Below are 20,984 nucleotides of genomic sequence, written 5' to 3'. Positions count from 1 at the left end.
AAGCTCCTCCCGCTCTTGTCCTAGAATTGAAAGGAGAACCCACAAGATTCTCCGTGCACCAGTCCTGAGTTTATGGAACCAGGTCAAAATGGTGGTTTCTGGTGCTACTCAAAACAGTGTTCAATGTGAGGGAATAGAAGCAGCAGGTTTCTTCCGAGCCAAACTCTCTGTAAAATATGACAGAGCATTTGGTTGAGGGTGAGGACTGTTGGGCTACTTGAGCCTAAAAATTTACCCTACTTCTGAGCTCAACTGTAAGGAATGAGGTTAAATCATAAGGTGTCACAATAACGGATAACAAATGTTGTTGAGAAAAGTTGCAAAAGGGAGACAGACTAAATTAGCTCAAACAAAAAAGCCTAGTGATGTAATTCAAGGACTGTGTTAAGATAATGTCTGACAGACCAGAGACGTGTGGGACCAGAAATAAGTGAATCAAAATTGGTGTGTCAGAAACGGGGCCTAATTGGTGGACAAAATAATGAGGGGATAGGTTATTCTGCCCATTACTCCCTTTTGGGGTCCTTTAAAAATAATATAATAATAATAATAATAATTAATAAAAAAAGACTTTGGGGTGAGGGTGGGATTGGCTACTGGAGTGATCTTTACCATCATGGCTGCTACCCACACTCTCCTAGGACACTGGGCCTTTGTCATCCTAATCCTGAGAGCTGTCCTGATCAGACCAGGCCAGAGAGAGACTGACCTAGGCCTGGTCTACACTACGAGTTTGTCGGATTTAGTAGCGTTAAATTGAATTAACCCTGCACCCGTCCACACAATGAACCTATTTTTTTCAACATAAAGGGCTCTTAAAACCAGTTTCTGTACTCCTCCCCAATAAGGGGATTAGCGCTGAAATCGACATCGCTGTTTCGAATTAGGGTTAGTGTGGAAGCAATTGGAAGGTATTGGCCTCCGGGAGCTATCCCACAGTGCACCATTGTGACCGCTCTGGACAGCACTCTGAACTCAGATGCACTGGCCTGGTGTACAGGAAAAGCCCCGGGAACTTTTGAATGTCAATTCCTGTTTGGCCAGGTGAGCTCATCTGCATAGGTGACCATGCCGTCCCAGAATCGAAAAAGAGCTCAAGCATGGACCGAACAGGAGGTACTGGATCTGATTGCTGTATGGGGAGAGGAATCCATGCTATCAGAACTACATTCCAAAAGACGAAATGCCAAAATATTTCAAAAAATCTCTGAGGCCATGAGGAACAGAGGCTACAGCAGGGATGCAACACAGTGCCGCATGAAACTTAAGGAGCTCAGACAAGCATACCAGAAAACTAAAGAATCAAACGGATGCTCTGGGACAGAATCCCAGACATGCTGCTTCTATGCTGAGCTGCATGCAATTCTAGGGGGGGGCCACCACCACTACCCCACCCCTGTCCGTGGACTCCGATGATGGGGTACTCTCCGCCATGCCTGAGGATTTTGCGGACGGGGAAGATGAGGAGGATGAGCTTGAGGAGAGCACACAGCACACTCTTCTCCCCGACAGCCAGGATCTTTTTAACACCCTGACTGAAATACCCTCCCAACCCAACCACGCTGGAAAAGGGACCTCTGGTGAATGTACCTTTTTAAATAGAATACATGTTATAAAAGCAAGCATTTTTTAATGATTAAGTAGCACTGAGGACTTGGGATGCATTTGTAGCCAGTACAGCTACTGGAAAAATCTATTAATGTGACTGGGGATGGAGCGGAAATCCTCCAGGGACATCTCCATGAAGCTCTCCTGTAGGTACTCTAAAAGCCTTTTCAGAAGGTTTCTGGGGAGATCAACCTTATTCCGTCCTCCATGGTCGGACACTTTACCACACCATGCTAGTAGCAAGTAATCTGGTATCATTGCATGACAAAGCCTGGCGGTGTATGGTCCTGGTGTTTGCTGGCATTCAAGCAACATCTGTTCTTTATCTCTCTGTGTTATCCTCAGGAGAGTGATATCATTCATGGTAACCTGGTTGAAAAAGGGGAATTTAATTAAGGGGACATTCAGAGGTGGCCGTTCCTACTGTGCTGTTTGCCTGTGGCTGAAAAGAAATCCTTCCCGCAGTTAGCCACGCGGTGGGGGGGGGGGGGGGAGGGCATTGTCACTGAGCTGTTCACATTTGACTAGCAGGGATCTTCCCTGATACCAGCCACACAGTGGGGTGAGGGGTAAAGTGATCACCCCAGAGAATTGGATGGGGTGGGGGTTAGTTTGGTTTCTGCTGCTGCACATTAACAGGAAAACCGCAGCACTAAATGGCCAACTCAATGTGCTTTGCTTGGTATGGGAGAGGAGGGCGCTGCTATTATGAAGGTTGCAGAAGCCGAAAGACTATGGCTTATCATGGCCGCCTGCAAGCCGAATTCTGTTGCCCGGCACTGCGTGTGTGATCTCTGACTCCAAAGCTCCAGGCACTCAATATAAGATGCAAAATGCGACCTTTTACCAAAATCACATCTGCTATGTAATGTGAATAGTGTTGCTCACTGTGAAAGAGTATAGCCATTGTTCTGTAAAATGTATCTTCACTCCCTTTTTTTCCTCCAGCAGCTGCAAATGTTTCAAGCCTCCCTCCTCCATCCCAAAGGCTATCTCAGATAAGGCGGTGAAAAAAACACATGCGTGATGAAATGTTCTCTGAGCTCATGCAGTCATCTGGCATTGACAGAGCTCAGCAGAATGTGTGGAGGGACACAATAGCAGAGTACAGGAAAGCGGCCGATGAATGTGAGGAGAGGTGGTGGCAGGAAGATCAGAGGAGAATTGATGCAACACTGGGGCTACTGCAGGATCAAACGGACATGCTCCGGTATCTGGTGGAGGTTCATGAACGGCAGAAGGATTACAGTCTGCCACTGCAGCCCTGTTTAACTGCCCTCCCTCCTCCCCAAGTTCCGTAGCCTCCTCACCCAGATGCCCAAGAATGCCGGGGCGGGGGGGGAGGAGGGAGGCAGGTACCAGGTACCCAACCACTCCACCCCAGTGGACAGCCCAAGCAACAGAAGGCTGTCATTCAACAAGTTTTGAAGTGGCCTTTTCCTTCCCTCCTACTCTCCTCCTACACCCAACTGGGCTACCTTGTGAGTTATCTCCCTATTTTTATAATCAATTAATAAAGAATACATGTTTTTTTAAATGATAGTGACTTTATTTCCTTTGCAAGCAAGCTGTGATCAAAGGGGGGAAGGCAGGCGGCTTACAGGGAATTTAGAGGCAACCAAGGGGGCGGGTTTTCATCAAGAAGAAACCAACAGAAGTGTCACACAATACCCTGGCTAGTCATGAAACTGGTTTTCAAAGCTTCTCTGATGCGCAGCGCTTCCTGCTGTGCTCTTCTAACTGCCCTGGTGTCTGGCTGTGTGTATTCAGCAGCCAGGCGATTTGTCTCAATCTCCCACCCCGCCATAAACATCTCCCCCTTACTCTCACAGAGATTGTGGAGCACACAGCAAGCAGCAATAACAATGGGAATATTGGTTTCGCTGAGGTCTGAGTGAGTCAGGAAACTGCGCCAGCAACCCTTTAAACGTCCAAATGCATACTCTACCACCATTCTGCACTTGCTCAGCCTATAGCTGAACAGCTCCTTACTACTGTCCAGGGTGCCTGTGTATGGCTTCATGAGCCAGGGCATTAAGGGGTAGGCTGGGTCCCCAAGGATAACTATAGGCATTTCAACATCCACAACAGTTATTTTCTGGTCTCGGAAGTAAATCCCTTCCTGCAGCCGTTTAAACAGGCCAGAGTTCCTGAAGATGCGAGTGTCATGAACCTTTCCCAGCCATCCCACGTTAATGTTGGTGAATCGTCCCTTGTGATCCATCAGTGCATGCAGCACCATTGAAAAGTACCCCTTGCAGTTTATGTACTGGCTGCCCTGGTGGTCCGGTCCCAAGATAGGGATATGCGTTCCGTCTATAGCCCCACCACAGTTAGGGAATCCCATTGCAGCAAAGCCATCTAATATGACCTGCACATTTCCCAGAGTCACTACCTTTGATAGCAGCACCTCAATGATTGTGTTGGCTACTTGCATCACAGCAACCCCCACAGTAGATTTGCCCACTCCAAATTGATTCCCAACTGACCGGTAGCTGTCTGGCGTTGCAAGCTTCCACAGGGCTATTGCCACTCACTTGTGAACCGTGAGGGCTGCTCTCATCTTGGTATTCTTGCACTTCAGGGCAGGGGAAAGCAAGTTACAAAGTTCCATGAAAGTGCTCTTACGCATGCAAAAGTTTCGGAGCCACTAGGAATCATCCCAAACCTGCAACACTATGCTGTCCTACCAGTCTGTGCTTGTTTCCCGGGCCCAGAATTGGCATTCCACGGCCCAGTAACACCATGATCTCCAAATTGCCGGGGACCGCGGTTTTAGAGAAATCTGTGTTCATGTCCTCATCGCAGCGCTGCCATCGCCTCCTCGCCTGGTTTTTCAGGTGCTGGTTCTGCATAAACTGCACGATAATGCGTGAGGTATTTACAATGGTCATAACTGCTGCAGAGAGCTGAACGGGCTCCATGCTTGCCGTGCTATGGCATCTGCTCGGGCAATCCAGGGAAAAGGGCGCAAAATGATTGTCAGCTGTTGCTTTCACGGAAGGAGGGAGGGTTGACTGACGACATTTATCCATAACCACCCGTGACAAATTTTTGGCCCCATCAGGTATTAGGAGCTCAGCCCAGAATTCCAGTGGGCAGTGAGGACTGCAGGAACTGTGGGATAGCTGCTCACAGTGCACTGCTTGGAATGTTGACGCTTGGCATGGTACTGTGGATGCACACCGCTGAATTAATGTGCTTAGTGTGGATGCATGTTCTCGACTTTGTACAATCTGTTCCCAAAAATCGACTTCTGTAAAATCGGAGTACTTTCATAGTGTAGACATGGCACTACCATGTCTACTGGCTCTGGTTGACTCCCAGTCTTTCTCTCTCTCTCCCAGCCCTGACATGTTCATGACCTTATTCCGTCTCTTTCCTACCCCTCTTCTCTTTCCTTCTGTCTAGTAAGAGTCCAGCTTAGTTGACCAAGACTGTATATTTTGCAACTCTGATGTAAGCCTGTGACCAGGAAGAAGAAACTCAAAGCAATGCCTCAAAGAACCCAATGCTGGTATAAGTTTTCCAGGTCTCTGAGTGTCTGATGAGAACATGTGCTCTGCTTGTTTTTCCCCAGCAGCAAGACTGCAAGTGAGCATCCTCACCAGAGACAGATGCTGCATTTTCTCTCCCCTTTTGTGTGTGTTTCTCTGGAATTGTCTGCTAGGAAATGAAACTGGACTTTAACAACTGCAACAATGATGTCTCCAGCCTAGCTCTACTAACTTCTTTTTTCCCCCAAAAGCACAGTTATTGCCATCTGTGATGCCATCTAAAAGACTGTTAAACAAGGGGTGGGGGGGTTCCTTCTCAAAACTCTCCATCTAAAGAGGGCAGGAACAAGGGATGTTAAAATGAAAACCTTACCTTACATTTCAAACGCTTTAACTGTTTGTCCTTCTTTTCTGTAACTTTTTAATGGTGTGTTTGTAATACTAAGAAGGCTACGGTCTCTGTATACCAAACCTCAGTATACTTGTTTAAAACTGTTTAATGTTGGACAATGACTCGGATATGTTAGTACCTTTGACCCATATATTCCATCTAAATTAATATAACAAGACTCAGTCCCAGAATTATTGGAGAAAGTACAAAGGATAATTGCATGGACAAGTCTCTACAACCATTGCAAAAGATCTGTGTATGCTTCACAGTCAGTGCTAACTGGCTTTAGGTTTAGCTTTGATGTGGGAATTATATTTGAATTTCAGCCTGGTTGTGCTAACGTAATACTGCCAGGTGAGATTTATCCCGGGTACGGTTAGAATTTCATGAGAAGTAATTCATTTTGTCCTATGGGCAAAAACTAGCTACTGACTAACCTGAACTTTTTCTTTGAATCCATGTGCTAGGGCTAGTCTGCTGAAAACAAAGGTAATGCCTTCACTCTCCAGTGATACCACCTCATCCTTCTCTTTGTTTCTTTATCCTTTTCCTATTTATGGGGCTGATCTTCCACTTGAGGGAGTCAATGTCAAAGGTCCCATCAATAGTGCAGGATCAGGTCCTTTCGGTCTTCTTTCATGCTGACTCATGCCTGGAACAAATTGCTTATAAAAGTGCACCAGTCTCCCACTCTATTAATCCTTCCTGAAAACACATGAACACTAGCATATATCACTGTAATGTCATCAGAATTAATGTAGTGTGTGTATATATGAAATATTAAATAAGTGTTATAATTATTTTCTGAGTTCTCTAGTCTTGTCTGATTTTTGGAAGTACATTTTGGGCACCAATCCTGCCATTGACTGTTTATGGGTGGACTGTTAATTGAAGGATTGAGTGTTTGGATTGTAAACTACTGATCCTGCAAACACTTACTCATGCTCAAATTTAAATTTATGCATAAAGCTTTATAGGACTGGGGCCCATGTTTTGTTTGCACTTTGTACAGCAGGAAGCATACAGTCAGTGTTTCACTAATAATAAATTATCCCCAAAATGTAGTTAGATTTCAATTAAGATACATTTGTTGGAATCATTGTTAAATATATGTGGCTTGCTAAATCCTATTTTATAGCATTTACCAGAAACTCTATCTCATAATTTTATAAATTAAAATACTCAAGATGAATACTAAATACAAATATTTTAAGTTAAATAAAAAAATCTGCCTAAATTGTCAGTAGCCTTATTTATAAGACAGCAATAAACCTAAAATGAAGTAAGAAAAAAAATTAAAGTCAAGCAAGAGAGCATGTTCTCTCTTTTGTATATTCTAGGGACCTCAAGGAATAAAGTCATATGGGATGAAATTTCTGAGAGTCTGTCTCTTTATTATAGCTAGTGCTCTAGCAGGCTGGATATTTCTGTCACATCGGTACTTAGGTAAGTACTGTAGTTTACACCAGGCATGAAATGAAACTGGTACATAAACTAGGTAATCCTGAACATTTTGTCAAAAACTGCACTTCCAACGATCTAGCTGTAGAAGTTCTGTGGGATTCTTTGGTTCAGCTGCCACAAATGCCTGGAACTGAAATTCAGTGATAAAAATTATGTTTGTATTAGGCTCTCGACTTGGCGGACAGCCTTGGACTCTTGTGAAAGATGAAGCCCATACGGGGAAACATGGAAAGTGTTTCAGACAATATGGGGGATACATGAACAAACAATGAGGAGAAAGGGTTTGTAGAGGCAGACTGATAACCGCCCTTCAGCCAGCTGCTCTAAGCAGGAAACACGTGACCTTCTGTAAATGCCTGTCATGGTTCTGCTAGTATATATTCTGGTTATGAGGGTAACAGAAGGTTGTTTTCCTACTTCTGCTCCATTATCTGGTTGAATCTAAAAGCAAGTTGCTTTATCTTCCTGCCCTAACCTTTACCAATATTTCAGAAAAGCACAGCATAGGTAAAAGGTACAGTTCTCAAGTTTGTTTGTATATTCTGAGTGGCTTTCTCCAGTAAAAGAACATCGTGTTGACAAGCTGTGGGGTTATGAGCCTTTGGCTCTTTGCCTGGTTCTCAGGGTAAGTGTACAGCTTTTTTCCCCCTCCATCCATCAACATACTAACACTGTTGGTTTGCAATTGACTTGCCGCCTTACAGTAAATACAAGTTGTACTTGAAGCGCATATTGTTATTTTCACAGCCCATATGTTCTTAGCAGGGTTCTCAGGTGCCTAGTGCACTGTAAAGAGAGGCTGGTCACTAGTGACTGTAGTAACTGCTGCTCAGGAGGACTGGTGAAGAAGAGGGAACATCCAGCCCCCAAACCCATGGTTGCCTAATTGGCAGCAAGGATCACTGAGATAAAAATTAGTTTCCTTGACAACATAAGAAATTATTTGTACAATTAATAGATTTTAATGCCAGAAGGGACCACTAGACCACCTAGTCTGACTCGCTGCATAGCACAGCCTGTAGAATTTCACCCAGTTATTCCTGTATTGGGGCTGGTGGCCCACAGAAGAGGGCAAAGAGGTGTTCCAGTGAAAGCTTTTCAGCCTCCTAGCACTGTTCACAGAATCATAGAAGATCAGGGTTGGAAGGGACCTCAGGAGGTCATCTAGTAGAACCCCCTGCTCAAAGCAGGACCAATCCCCAATTTTTGTCCTAGATCCCTAAATGGCCCCCTCAAGGATTGAACTCACAACACTGGGTTTAGCAGGCCAATGCTCAAACCACTGAGCTATCCCTGTTCTGTTTGGGGAAATGCCTTTACAAGTGGAATGTTGGAATAAAACTGGTCTAGGAGATTATTTATTTCAATGGAGGTATGCCTGGATTAATTTGACACACTGGCTGAATTTCTGCCAAATCTAAAAAAAACCCAAAAAACAAATACCCCTATAAAAGGCTCTTACTATCAACTCTATGTTAAAAATATTAGAATAACAGGCCAAATAGCCAGAGAAATAGTTCTAGTAGAGCTAGTCCAAGCCATTATCATATCTCCAGCTCAAAGGTTTGTCTTCCTAAGGTTCTTTGGCATTGCCTTAGTCTTGTAACATATCTCACTTCTTTTTAATTTTCTTGATTTGTCTATCAATTTGATATTTATTAGCAGTACCTACTTGAATCATATTGTAAATAAAATAAACAACTCATGATAAACATAATCGGGACAGAGCAGACCACCAAATACTTGTCCAGACTGAATAAAATCCAGTGAAATCAATAAGGGATTTAAATAATTTAAGAATCCTGGAGACAATGTGGTAGTTTTTAATTTTATTTTTAAAGTGGCATTTTCAAAAATGACTTGAAAGTCAAAGTCCCAGTGACTTTCAATAAGAGTTGGGTTTCTAAGTGCTGAAGTCACTTTTGAAAATGGGGCTTAGGCTCCTAGGTCACTTGGTTGCTTTTTGAAAATTTTACCCAAAATGTCGTGTTGGATTTGCATTTCATTCTCAAAAAGCAATGTAGCTTGATTTGAGGATAGCATTTGCTGGTTTTGCCATAGCTCCTGTTTTTTGTAAGTTGAACTCAAATGTAGAGTTTAGAAAGGCCACATCCCCCAAAACTTAGGCACAATCATATCTTCGCTCATTTAAGTAGTTTCACTGAGTTTCATGGGCTACTCATTGGAACTAAACTTCAGGACATGTTTAAGTGTTTAGTAGATTCGGACCTTAGTGAAGGCTCAAGAAGAAGCACATGAAATGCATAGTAGAGCTCTACCAATGTAGAAGAAAACCAAGTTATCTCCCATGGTGTAATAGATCTTATTCTTGGATTCTAAAACTACACATTTTATTCTTGTGTACGAGAGATTCAGGCAAAATAGTAATAATACTTTACACTTCATCCAAGGTGTGGCACTCTGTACCTCAAAGCAGACCCTTGGAACCTCCATAGTCACAATGTCATATAATTGTGATATATTTCATACAAAGAATCCCATGTAAGATATCATATGAAAGGTCATGATCTGCTGAAACCCATTGTTCTGTCCAAGTATGTATATCGTTCGTGTGTATGAAGTTATGAGATTTGCTGTATTGTTGTTACTGAAATATGTTGCAAGTTTGAGAGTCTCTACTGCTAGGTGGTGATCCACTCCCAATAGGGTGTTAAGCGACCCTTAATCAGCAGGGGAGTTGTAGACAAGGGATTTGCAATACTGTAAGAGGGCTGCACCAGGACCTCACAATGGGGAATTGCTCAACTCTGTGACTCGGCAAAGCCCACCAGGACAGTGTTTTCTAGGCATGAAGACTGAGGATATAAAATTGGTGACAGTGGCATATGCTTTGGCCTTTCTCCTCCCCCACCTACTCTGAAAGCAACAAGAACACTAAGAAGACAAAGACTTGAACTGAGAAGACTGGTCCCAGGCTTATAGGGGAAGCCTGTGTATTAAGAACTATAACCTTCCTGCAACATCCAGTGTGGGTGAGAAAACTGCTCGATCCAAATACTGCCTAATGTAATAATGTTTAAGATTTAGATTGTGTGCTTACCTTTTATTTACTTTGGTAACTATCTTTGACCTTCTGTGCCTTCCACTTATCACTTAAAATCTTTCTTTCTGCAGTTAATAGATCTGCTTTATATTTTACCTAAAACTGTGTGTTTTGTTGAAGTGCTTGGGAAATCCCAGCTCAGTTTACAAAGGTTAGTGTGTGTCCTCTCCACATCGAGGTGGGGGTGGACTGGATAATAAACTTACACTGGTCAGGCTTCTGACCAGAGCAAGATGGTGCAAGGCTGGGGAGCTGGGGCTGGGGGAGGAATTGGCTGGTGCCTTTCTCTGTGTGATTCGTGAGTGGCTTAGGGAGCATTCATGCAATTTGGCTGGGAGTGGGGCTCCACATACTGTTCTACTGAGTGATAACAGTGCCTGGAGGGGTTTGTTGTTTTTTATTGGCAAGAAACAGTGAGAGACAGGCCAGGCTGGAGAGCTAAGATACCCCAGGTCCAGTTTGTACCCAGGGGATCCTGTCACACAAGGGTTTAAAAAAACTTTAGAAATGTTAAGACTCACAATGCTCCTAAGAAGAAGCTAAGTATTACAACACCCATTTTATAAATGAAGAAACTGTGGCTCAGAGAGGTTGATTTTCCCAGTGTCACTTAAGGTTAGTCTAGGTTAGGAAAGCAGGTCAAGGTTACATCCTGGTTAGCTGATAGGTATTAGCTAACCTTAGCCTAACCATAACCTTTCCTTAATATGTGAACTGCGATAGGGTCAGGCCAGATGGCTACAAGAGAGTGGTCGAAGGTAGATACATTAGTTCCAGGTTAAGCAGGTCCCTTTTCCCTGGGTAAAATAACAGGGACTATTCCAGAACACTCGGAAACTTTCTAGAACTAATTAAGGCAGGCCAGCTAATTAGAACACCTGTAGCCAATTGGAAAGCTACTCGAATTAATTAAGGCTAATCAGGACACCTGGTTTAAAAAGGCTGTCACTCCCGTTAGTGAGGTGTGCACGTAAGGAGCTGGGAGTGAGAGGACGTGCTGCTGGAGGACTGAGGAGTACAAGCGTTAACAGAAATCAGGAGGAAAGTCCTGTGGTGAGGACAAAGAAGGTATTAGGAGGAGGCCATGGGGAAGTAGCCCAGGGAATTGTAGCTGTCGCATAGCTTTTCCAGAAGACACTCTAGACAGCTGCAGTCCACAGGGCCCTGGGCTGGAACCTGGGGTAGAGGGCGGGCCTGGGTTCCCCCCAAACCTCCAACTCCAGACCCAACACAGGAGGTTCCATTAGAGGGGAAGGTCTCTGAGTTGGTCCCCGACCAACATGGTGGATCAGCAGAAACTGCGGGGACTGTACTTACCCTTTTTTCCCCATGCTGGCCAGTGATGAGGTTATCTGAGTGAATGACAGATTTGAGCCACGAAAGTAGCCAAACTGAGGGCTCCAGTGAATCTCTGAGGCGAGCAAAATCCGTCAATAAGCGCAGGACCCACCAAGGCAGAGGATGAACTTTGTCACAGAACATAATCTGAACTGTGTTGGAGAAAAGCCTGGGGTTAGCTAACCCAAATTTAACCTCAATTTTTCTTTCTAATCTAGACAGTATCAGTGACAGAGCTGGGAATGGAATTCAGCTGTCCTCTGCCCTAACAATTGAACAACAGAAATCTGCAGATGAGGAAATCCATGTCATACCATACTTGAAATGACTAAGATCTGGGCCTCAATAATTAAGGTAAGCTAATCAAGTCAGGTACAAAATGTAATTCCATTCTATCCTGAGGTACAGTATCTGAGCAAGCTTTCTGCCCCCAAAGGCAAATAAAAGGAACCAAAAATATTGCTTTTTAAAAAATTTAAGCTAATTGCATGATTTTGAGTAAGCCTGACTCATGATGTTTGAACACTCACGAGTGGTAATGCTGCACATGAGTAGCCCTGTTGACCTCAATGGGTTATTCACATGCGTAAAGCTACACCCATGCATAAGTCTGTGCAAGATTGAGGCCTACATTTTAGATAGAAGACATGAGTTACAAACAGTAGTGGAGGGATAGGGTGAAGAAGGCTGAGTGAAATAGCATAGTGCTTCAGTTAAGGGTTTGTTTTTTAGGAAAAAATGTTACCTTTCTCAGTATAGAGCATTCAGATAAGACAGTGAATGTTAACGATTCAGGTTTCAGAGTGGTAGTCGTGTTAGTCTGCATCAGCAAAAAGAATGAGAAGTACTTGTGGCACCTTAGAGACTAACACATTTATTTGGGCATAAGCTTTTGTGGGCTAAAACCCACTTCATCAGATGCATGCCTACTGTATTTTCCACTGCATGCATCTGATGAAGTGGATTTTAGCCCATGAAAGCTTATGCCCAAATAAATGTGTTAGTCTCTAAGGTGCCACAAGTACTCCTCATTCTTTCTGTTAATGATTCACTTATTCTGGGCATCCTGGAAGAGATGAGTTTTCGGGAGTGATTGATTTAAAATGAGGAGAGTGTGGTGTCATGCTGGACTAGAGTAGGGAGGGCATCCTCGTGCATAGGCTGAAAAAACCCTGTAGTTTAAAGATCATGTGGTTTCAACCAGATCTATAAACCTTCCCAGCTGAAATCTTTGGCCCACCCCACTCTCAAATGGGCCATGACTGGCCTGAAGATTGACACCATGAGGTCTGGGCAAGGCAAGAAATGAGGCCCCAAGGCTCTTGGTACACGCACAGGAAAGAGTCATTCCTGTGTGCAATGAGAAGTCCCTTTTTCCGTAGCTCAAAGGCTGTCAAGGAGGTGGATCTGAAGGGAAGAAGATGAAGCTGCTGTTACCACACCTTGATGGGTAAGAGGGGTGACACTGAAGGCTCTGTGGCTACTCCAAGGAGTTACACAGGCATTTCTTCCTGAAGCTGCTTCCCGCTGCCCACTAGCAGGTCCTGGATGCACTACATATGGCCATACGCATTTACATGGCACCAAATCCAAAAAACTCTAAAAGTGAGGGAATATTGGCTATATCCCTGGTTTGGGTGCATCTCAATCTATGTGTGTTTTTGTTGCCTAAATGTTCTGATTTTTATCAGTAGTTCTACGGCCACGTGTGTGTGTGTGTGTGTATATATACACATATATATTGGTGAGTTATATAGCACACCATAAATCAGTGCTCTGGGAAGTGTTTTCCTTGGCTTTTTAATTCTCTGTTAGCTTCATATGACAAAAAATGATTAACAGACATCTGTGAGGGATGCTATGTATAGGGATGTCATTGTTTTACTAACTCAGAAACTGCATTCCGGAATAAACTGATGGGCCACATCCAGGTCAGTATACAATGTTACGACTTCAAAGGACTGAATAAAACACCCATAAATCACTTATTAGTGCACTGCACACACATTTCCTCCAACTCACGCTGTCTTATGGGCTGATGCATGAGGATCAATAACCCTTGTAATTTTTTTCCACAATAAATTCTAGTTTGTTAGGAGCAAAATAAACTTTTGGAGAAAATACTTGCAGATTGTATTTCAAGAGAGTTTCCTGGTGGCTTGATAATGCTCTTAGGTTTTCTCTGAGCTATAACACTATAAAGTGTTTATACACAGATTTCAATTAAAGTTACAGCTGTGACTGATTCTGGCTGACATGAAATATTTAGTAAAACATTTCAGTGCGTTAGCATTTCCTAGCTATTTGGGCCATATATCTCTCCTATTCTACTTCACGTCTGTGCACTTGCTACCCATGGTGTCCATCATGTATTGATGCCATCTCACCCTGCTTAGCTTGTGAGGATTCACAGAGTCAGAGCCCAAGAGTAGCTCCAAGCAAAGGAAAAATTACACTGGGCCCAATTTTCTCAAGGCCTTGCACCCTAGGCGGTCAATTAGTGTGTGTAAAACCCTACCCGTTTACATTTTTACAGTTTACAGTTCATTTTGCAAAGTGTAAATGATAATGTTTGGTGCTATTGTAACACAAATAACATGCAAGATCACGTTCACAGGAAGAAAAGAATGTTCTCCAACTTCTTTGCCTCTTTATCCTTTCCCCCTATTAAACGGAACTCTAGCCAATTAGTTCATTTTATCATCCACTGATCATTGTATTATGTGATGTTATGGCAAATTATATGCTATTTCATATATAGTCAATGTGTCCTAAATAGATTGTATGATTATAGAAGTATAGCACTGATAAGTATTTTGGAGTGATGAGTGTGTATTAGGTCGATAAGTAAAGCGTGGCTGAAATGCAAGGCTGAGACCTGTAAGATTTTAGCTTAGCCATATTAGGCTGTAGGCTTACAAATGCTTGACATGCGTTGGTGACCTAGGAATAAGCCTATGTCCCAAAGGTTTCATGATTACTGTAAAGATATGCCAACAGGTGATTGCAATCGACTGTAACATGTTGTCTAAGACCACAAGACATCTGATTGTAACATCTTTGAATGTCTGTGTTGACCACATGGTATATACTGTGCGTAGACACAAATGAGAATAAGAGGAACTATAAACAACCTAAGAAAAATGGGCACCCCAATATTCATGGTGTGGAAGTCCAGATAAGGAAAAAAGGGCTGACACCTTCATGCATACACATAAGGCGTTAGGTGTAGTTAGAATTACAATATATAAAGGGTTCCCTGGTTGGGTAAAAGTGAGAATACTCATGGGAAAAACCCCAGCAGGAGCTATCCCCTCTACTGATGATCAGTTGGTGAGAGGTCCATTGGGCCCTAGAATATCTTTGAGGATGTGAGTATGACTACAGTTATAATTAATGCATAGGCTTATGTAGGATATCTATATCCATGGATAATTGTAACTTTACTTATTGCTTTAAGAAAACTTGTAGTACAGACAAGACTTTGTCTTTGTGATTGTGTCTGTGGTCATTATCCTGGGCCTTCGTGTGTTCCGAGAGCCTCCAAATTTGAGAAAAGCACCAGAGGCAATTTTACTCTGTTGAACTTGAAACTATAGCAACTAGAGCCAAACCAAGGGTGGGGTAATACATCACTAGATTCATTTTAAATAAAATAAGACTACAGAATACAGTGAAACAAACGGCATTGGCTCAACTACATGTGAATGTAGATAAGCAACTTCACTAAATGACCATACTGAGGAAGCTTTTTTTAATACATATCTAGTACGTGTCAGAGGATTATCCGTAGGAAAAATTGTCAAAAGGAGACCCAATCCTATCCTTTTTAGTGATCATCAAGGTGGGCCATTTCCAGCAGTTGACAAAACGTGTGAGGAACAATAGGGGGGTGGGGAATAAACATGGGGAAATAGTTTTCCTTTGTGTAATGACACATCCATTCCCAGTCTTTATTCAAGCCTAATGTAATGGTGTCCAGTTGCAAATGAATTCCAATTCAGCAGTCTCTTGTTGCAGTCTGTTTTTGAAGTTTTTTTGTTGAAGAATTGCGACTTTTAGGTCTGTAATCGAGTGACCAGAGAGACAAACAGAAGCATTTATTATAATGTCTGGATTCTAATTATATTACAATTGATTATTCAGATAAAAATCTGCTCAGAGATTCACTTTGCATGGTTCTTAAAGTGTAGTTTTTGATAGCATCGTCTTCATTTATACCATCATCACTCCCATAACGACATTGGTCGTTGAGGCACCATCACTGATGAGCAATCAACCAACTGTCTCCACCCCTGATGATTGGGTGTCAGTGCTTGAGTCTCCGCAATGTCCATTCCTGTCCACTCTTACGTTGCCAATCAATCTCTTCTTCTTTTCCCCGTACTGTCCCTTGGAAGATGATCTTGGATAGGTCAGATGATCTTGTTACATGGCCATACCACTTCAGCTTGCGCTTCTTCACGGTCATCAGGAGGTCTTCATATGACTCAGCATGTTGGGTGATGAAGTTGTGGACTTCTTCATTAGTGATGTGGTCAAATTAGGAGATGCCCAGGATTTTATGGAAGTATCTCATCTCTACTGCCGGTATTTTCCATTCAAGTTCTGCTGTAAGGGCCCATGTCTCACAGGCATACAGAAGAATGCACAGTACGTGCAGCAGTTTCAGTATGGATTCAGGGAGATGTTCTTGTTCCTCCAAACTGGCTTTAGCTTTGCCACTGTTGCTGCTGTTTGCGCAGTTCTTGCCAGAATTCCTGCCTTTGATCTTTCATCCATGATGATTGCCCCCAAATACCTGAACTGTTTCACTGTCTCCAGCTCTTGTCCACTGACAGTGATACGTGAGCTGATCCCATCACATTTATTTGTCATCAGCTTGGTTTTCTCTGCACTGATTTCCATACCATATTTTGCAGAGGTTTCATCCAATCGTTTCACAAGATTGGCAAGTTCATCTTTGCTATCTGCCAGGCCATCAATGTCTTCAGTAAACTGAAGATTTGAGATTGTTCATGCCTCAATGCTGACTGTGCATGTGTGATATTCTGGGGCATCAGTCATTATGCACTCCAAGTAGATGTTGAACTGTGTGAGTAAAAGAAAGTAGCCTTGCCGGACTCCAATAGTGATACGAAACCGCTCTCCTGTTGTGCCATTGACGAGAACTGCACTGCTGGCCTTGGCATACAGTTGTTTAATGCTAAGAATAAGCTTACAACTGACATTGTACTTCTTCATAGCTGCCCAGAGAGCTTCATGCCATACTCTGTCAAACGCCTTCTTGAAGTCAACAAAACTGTGGTAGATGTCCTGCTGGTGTTGTAAGTACTCCTCACATAGAACACGAAGATTGAAAATCTGTTCTGAAGTACTTCTTCCAGCACAAAAGCCAGCCTGTTCTTCAGCAATGATATTCTTCACTTGTGGCTTCAATCTGTTCAATATGGCTTTCAATGTCACTTTGCTCAGATGGCTAATTAAACTTATGGTCCGGTAATTTTGACACAATTGCAGGTTTCCTTTCTTTGGCAGAGTGATGATTAATGATTGTGTCCACATGAGGGCCACTCACCGGTCTGCCAGATCTTACTGCGGATCTTGTGAGTACATCTATTACTATTTCTCCTCTGAATTTCATTAGCTCAGCTGGTATGTTGTCAATACCTGTAGCCTTTCTGTTCTTGAGTGATTTCATTGCTCTCTCCACTTCTTCACACACCCTCCTCATCCTCCTCTGTTGAATCTGGGCTGTCTAGGACACTAGGATCTCCATTTGTCTAGTGATTGTACAGATCAAAGCAGTAATTTGTCCACCTATTTATGATGTCTTTTTCTTCTGTAAGACTGTTCCCTTCTCTTTTTTTTGACTTGCATTAAATTTGGTCCATCTTTCCTTCATCAGATCTTTTACAATCTGGAAGGCTCGTTTGCTATTTTTATTATTGATACACTCTTCAATTTTAGAGCATTGTTTTTTGATCCATATCTCCTTAGCCACCTTCATTCCTTTCTTGATCTTTTTGTCAATCGCTCTGTATTTATCAGCTCCCTCAGGGCTGTGCTGTTCTTGTCTCTCTTGAGTTCTCTTCTGATATCACACATCTGTAATGTTTCATTTGTGACCCAAGGTTTTGTCTTCTTACGGTGTTTCCAAAGAATGTCCATTGCTGCCCCATTCATTACAGTGTTGAAATTGTTGGTCATTGTTTCTAGAGCAAGCAGCAGAGCAAATTTTCCACTGATCTTTGCTTGGAATGACTCTGCAATGCTTCGGTCTCTAAGTCTTTCTAAGTCAAACTTAATTCTGGTGAACTTTGGCCTAACGATTTTCCTTAGCCACAGCCAAAAATTTAGCATCATAAGGTCGTGATCACTTCCAATATCAGCACCAGGGAAGCTCCTTGTTTTAGCTCTGTTGATCCCAGAATGAAATTGGTTTTGCACCATCATGTAGTCAAGATGACTGTGATGTAAACCATCAGTAGCATGCATGCCATGTTAAACTATTATTTGATATCTGCTATGGTATAAATGCCATGTCAATCAATGTGGCATATTTATACCACAGCAGATATCAAATAATAGTTTACTAAAGACAGCAGGATTTTCTCTTCTAGAGGTATAGTTGAGCAGTAATCAGGATACAGTGTGTATTTTGACTATGGAGATGTTGCTGTGTACAAATTGCTCCAATGTCTTCCACAGACTGCAGTGTAGCTCACCTGTTTTTGCTTCACTTAAATGGTACGGTTCAGTTTATAGCATAGGTATGAAAATTAATTTGATTTTTCTGAGGCCTGGTCTACACTACGAGTTTAGGTCGAATTTAGCAATGTTATCTTGATTTAATCCTGCACCCGTCCACACAATGAAGCCCCCCCCCTTTTTTTTTTTACTTAAAGGGCTCTTAAAATCGATTTTTTTACTCCACCCCCAACGAGGGGATTAGCGCTGAAATCGGCCTTGCCGGGTCGAATTTGGGGTACTGTGGACGCAATTCGACGGTATTGGCCTCCGGGAGCTATCCCAGACTGCTCACTTGTGACCACTCTGGACAGCGCTCTCAACTCAGATGCACTGGCCAGGTATACAGGAAAAGGCCCGCGAACTTTTGAATTTCGTTTCCTGTTTGGCCAGCGAGGCGAGCTCACCTGCACAGGTCACCATGCAGAGCTCATCATCACAGGAGACCATGCAGTCCCAGAATCGCCAAAGAGCTCCAGCATGGACCGAACAGGAGGTATGTGATCTGATCGCTGTATGGGGAGAAGCATCCGTGCCGGCAGAACTCCATTCGAAAAGACGAAATGCCAAAATATTTGAAAAAATCTCCAATGGCATGAAGGACAGAGGCTATAAGAGGGACCCGCAGCAGTGCCATGTGAAAATTAAGGATCTCAGGCAAGCCTACCAAAAAACCAGAGAGGCAAATGGCGGCTCCAGTTCAGAGCCCCAGACGTGCCACTTCTATGATGAGCTGCATGCCATTCTAGGGGGTGCAGCCACCACTACCCCAACCCTGTGCTTTGACTCCATCCAAGGAGTGGCAGGCAACACAGAAGCAGGTTTGGGAGGTGAGGAAGATGATAGCTCACAGCAAGGAAGTAGAGAAACCAGTTTCCCCAACAGCCAGGATCTGTTTCGCACCCTGAACCTGTAGCCAGTACCCCCCAAACCCACCCAAGGGGGGCTCCCAGACCCTGAAGGCAGAGAAGGCAGAGAAGGGACCTCTGGTGAGTGTACCTTTGTAAATATTATACATCATTTAAAAGCAAGCATGTTTAATGATTAATTTGCCCTGGCATTCGCGGCCAGTACAGCTACTGGAAAAGTCTGTTAACTTCCCTTTAGCCCAGTCTTCCGTACTGTATGCAATTTGATAATTGACCTTAACCATTCCAAGAGTAAATTTACTAGAAATATAGAGCCAATGTAAAAATGTCATGGTGGCAATATTCATTAAAATACTGTATGTATCATTCTTTCACTAATGATTTATTTAATTGTATGTCCTGGAATCATAGTGCTATGTTTGGAATGGGTTCCACGTTTTGTAGCTATGTTAGAGTTTGACTATACTTGAAAATTAATCCAGAATCAGATTAGGTGTGAATTTAAAGCAGATTAACTATTCCTGATTAACTCCATGTCTTAATTAAGAATAAGGTACTCTTATTCCGGAATAAAAGCATTCTCATATGGAGTTAATCAGGAATAGTTAATCTGCTTTAAATTCACACCCTACCTTATTCTGAATGAAACAGAAATAACTATACCAGAATAATATGTAGAAAAGGCCTTACACTTGTTTAAGGTTTTATCTAATTTTATCTCATTGACCAATTGAAAATGTGAGGTTTTTTTGGTTTTGGTCACTAAAGCAAGCAGTTATCACTCTGAATATACACAGGGAGCATATCTTTTGAATACCATGATGCATTTTTACAGTCACTTTTCAGTGTAGAACTCCACTTGAATGTGGCTCCATGCAACTGCAATTTGGTTTATATTACTGACCTTAGAATTTTTTCCTCCCTTTGATTTTTTAAATGTATGTATGTGTGACATAGTTATTGGAAGGACCACACTGAGATTGCTCAATCCGGGCAAACTGCAAAGAATGGAGAAGACAATGCCCAAAACTGGTGGTTTATTCTAATAATTAGATTAGCCTAGCCAGCTACAAAACCTTACTGGTTATCCAGAAGCTAAAAATACAGCTCTCTTAAAGCAATCCAGCCCTGGGCTCCCACCCAGACAGCCAACTCCGATATGGTGAGGATTACTTAAAATCTTATTCACCATACATAAAGTTCTACCAATCACAAGAGATCGGACACATTACCCACCAGGTCAATGAATATTTCAAATCTTACCCAAATATATGCTTACAGCCAATTCTTATTTATAAAGATAAGATTTAATAAATCTAAGATTTATTAAAAAAAGAAAAGAAAGAGAGTACTATGGTTAAAAGATCATTATACATACAGATGTGAATAAAGTTCTTAGGTCACTTTCATAGCAGAGATGGTGAGTGCTGAGTTGCAAAAAGTTCTTCCAGAATCAGTTCCATAGGTTATAGTCCAATAGGCATTCCATGTTCAGAATCTGTTTAAATTCATCCGTGAGAAATTGCAGGGTAATCTAAAATGGAGCTAGAGTCCTCAGTCTTGCAATTTAAACTTCCCCTTACCAAGCTTAAGCAGATCAGAGATGACAGGATCAGGCCCTAGAGTTCTTTTATAGATGTCTGCCAGGCTACAATAGCCGTTTGACACAGATAACACAGTGGGCATTTCTTGGGTGAAGAGTAGGCAATATACATTAATGCTTTGAAGTCCATTCTTATTTCCTATGTATACGCAGGTAATTAGTTGAATTGATTAGCATAAGGCAATTTACCATTCAAAGGTTCACAAGTAATTTACTACAAACTTCAAAGAGAAATAAAGACTGATATTATTACACCACACATTTCATCAAATTGCTAATATTCCCTTTTGATCTCTGAATCAATAGAACATAGTAACAGACAGGAAAAGAAATTTATCATCTTACCAGCTAATGAGATCACATTGTGAAGCTTCTAATAGATAGGCAAACACAAATGTAA

At 42.4% G+C, this 20,984-nt stretch overlaps 1 long non-coding RNA gene across 2 annotated transcripts in view; it reads left to right on the top strand.

Annotated features, from left to right (window-relative positions):
- The window catches only part of LOC125630202 (uncharacterized), a 77,636-nt gene that overhangs the window by 15,981 nt on the left and 40,671 nt on the right, over positions 1–20,984 (top strand). Inside the window, exon 3 of one of the 2 annotated variants that reach the window (XR_012666778.1) lies at positions 11,585–11,716. This is a non-coding gene — a long non-coding RNA (uncharacterized LOC125630202). Of the gene's footprint in view, positions 1–11,580; positions 11,717–20,984 lie in introns of both variants that reach the window. The other variant, XR_007354587.2, reaches the window with a different exon arrangement.

This window comes from Caretta caretta, chromosome 1 (genome assembly GCF_965140235.1).
Source record: "Caretta caretta isolate rCarCar2 chromosome 1, rCarCar1.hap1, whole genome shotgun sequence".
Taxonomy (NCBI): domain Eukaryota; kingdom Metazoa; phylum Chordata; order Testudines; family Cheloniidae; genus Caretta; species Caretta caretta.
The sequence above is the reverse complement of the archived record's forward strand: the minus strand, read 5'-3'. Positions and strand labels throughout refer to the sequence as shown.